This window comes from Lactuca saligna, chromosome 6 (genome assembly GCF_052625555.1).
Source record: "Lactuca saligna cultivar CGN05327 chromosome 6, ASM5262555v1, whole genome shotgun sequence".
In the NCBI taxonomy this organism is placed as follows: domain Eukaryota; kingdom Viridiplantae; phylum Streptophyta; class Magnoliopsida; order Asterales; family Asteraceae; genus Lactuca; species Lactuca saligna.
In genome coordinates this window covers 7,963,581-7,966,230 of record NC_136422.1, presented here as the reverse complement: position 1 = coordinate 7,966,230, position 2,650 = coordinate 7,963,581, and the positions used below count along the sequence as shown (strand labels likewise).

Below are 2,650 nucleotides of genomic sequence, written 5' to 3'. Positions count from 1 at the left end.
TTAAAATTAAAATTTTGCATTAAGTATATTCGAGAGTAACAGATAATAAATTTGAATAGATTATGTTTTTCTGATTTCGTGGATATAAAATTTTTCCAAAACGGAGGTCGTATGAGAAAGTTATGACTTTTTAAAGTTACATGTCTCGTAAATTATTTCTGAGTACTTCTTTGAATTCATGTCAGATATATTATTTTGCTACGTTACAACCCGTGGAAACCACGGGTAAATTTTATAAAATTTTATTAAATTAATAAGAATATTTTAGACTTTTGAAATGCCAAAGCCTCATTGTATCATAATTACAAACTAGATAGGTATCCCCTGCTACGTGGGGGTCAGAAGGTTTCGATGTCTGTTACGATATATTGGGTAATTGACTTTATTATCCATCGGAATGACGTTTGAAATGATAAATACAATCTACACATAAAGAAGTCGTATGTTGACTAATACATAAGTCGTGAATTCATTTCTAAATTCTTTTTGAAGGAGTAGATATGTCAAAATCTCCTCTAACATAAATGATATAGATATTCGAGTGCACTTCAAAGTATTCAATATCTTTTCAAAATGTACAAACAACATTATCTGTTATCGTTTATAGGGTTTCATTTTTTTAACGGATAGATATAGGAAGTGTGTGACACTATATGGATCAAAAGATAATCATTCATTACCAAATGACTACATGATATTGGATTACATACATTCTGGATATAGTAGGAAGGATATTAGATAGTGGCAAAAGCATATGATATTCGTTGGTTATGTTGTTGGGTGGTCTTTCACGATTTTGCTGCATATGTCCATGGCTGCGGTCATGTTCTGCTGCATCATGTCAAACATATCCAACATTAGCATTAGCACTGTGTCTTTATCGATGTCGCCGATGAGGGTGTTGGTGATTTCAAGGTGTCTGTTCAAATTTTGAAGTTGTGTGAAAACAGAAGTTGTGTTCATTAATCACATTTTAACATCAAGATAAGCAAAACATCATTTTCGTCCAAATAACCATGTAAAACTTCATTAGGTATGCAACTTGCCATCTCTACAAAACAAAATAAAATAGTCATGAAAAGTAAAAAGATAAAAAAGATACCATTTTGGCTAAATTCCTAAGCTACAAACTTTCCAAAAGTTAACAACCGTAAATCAACACAATGTCTAGCATCAATACCTTTTTTCTATCTCTTAGACCGAGTGACTGACTATTATCATAAGGGTAATGTTATTTTTCTATATAAGGAAATTTAGTGGTTTAGTTGGATGACTAAGAAAAATGGAAAATAAATTGTAAAAAGAAGATGACATTCAGTCACATGTTAAAACAGAATTAAGTTCAAATAAAATTTAGGCAAGATTAGGTGTCGACCAACCATTTTATGACACAAAATAAAAAAAATAAAAAATAAAAAAAACTTTTGAATCATGTGTGCCCATTTTTCCCAGTTACTCAATGTTGAAAATATGAAAATACCGAAAAAGACCATCATATAAATTTAGCCACTTGAAATATTGCCTAAGTTTAAACCCCTCACTTCAACTTCTCCCTATTTTAGATTTCTATCATCAATCTTTAAGACATGTAAAAGTGTCGGGTGTCAATTTAATAAAAATAACTAAACCTAAATTGAGTGTGGATCTAGTTTTTTATGGAAGTACATATAAAAGGTGGGTAAGGGTAATCTTGTCATTTGGCTTTAGCAAACCATTTTGGCAGTGTGAAATTCCTAGCTTTGTAAAGAACACATCATATAAAAAGACGTAATAGGAATGTTTTTGAAATTTGTATGTTTTTTTAAATGATGCTACCATTATAATATTACTTCGTTCTAAAATTTAATTAAGTTATTATAATCTGTTCATTTGTAAATTTTTTAAAATAATAAACAATAAAACATTTTCTTTAATATAATAAATTAAAAAAACTCACCATTGAGTTCCATTTCCTTCGTAATCTGGAGGTCTCACATATCACCTGCATCACCACCACATATGATAAGTTTAATTAATCAAAATTATTTACAAATTTTAATATAAATAAGAAAAAACATTTGAAAAACAAAATCTTACATAAATTGCTTCAAATGTAATAATCAACAAATCTATTAAAAATCAGAACTGACCGCATAAATGAATTTCATGGACTTGGAGTCCCTTGTTTTAAGTTAAGCTAAAGACACGGAGATTGAAACAATCAAAATACCTTGGAACAGAGGAGGTAAGAGTGTGATCATGCATTTGCACATGGAGCACGTGTGCTTCTCCCACCACCACCCATTCCACGTCCACCAGCTGCACCACTTATCATTGACCCACTCTCTCGCCCGAAATGCAGCCAGATGAACATTGTATGCATGTGGCACTGCATATCGTATTCACATATCATAACATTTATTAATAAACAAAATTTTTAAAAGAAAATTACAAATGCCAATTGATATTTGAAACAAAAGTCAACTCACCAATTGAAACAGAGCTTATACATCTTGCATAACTATCAATAAAACAAAACAGAAATTTTAATGAATTTTTAAATTATATATGTCATATGCAATGAAAAAGAGAAAGCAACATACATGTATTAAATAGCACTTGTCTCATCTATTAGTTAAATATGAACAACATTACAATTCACCACCAGAAA

At 30.2% G+C, this 2,650-nt stretch overlaps 1 long non-coding RNA gene across 1 annotated transcript; it reads right to left on the bottom strand.

Moving 5' to 3' along the window:
- Positions 1-615: 615 nt before the first annotated feature.
- LOC145003252 (uncharacterized) lies at positions 616-2,363 on the bottom strand. Its single transcript, XR_013661897.1, has 3 exons — positions 2,210-2,363; positions 1,937-1,981; positions 616-1,051 (listed from the first exon to the last, which is right to left on the bottom strand). It is a non-coding gene; the product is annotated as an uncharacterized LOC145003252 (long non-coding RNA).
- Between the last annotated feature and the right edge of the window lie 287 nt (positions 2,364-2,650).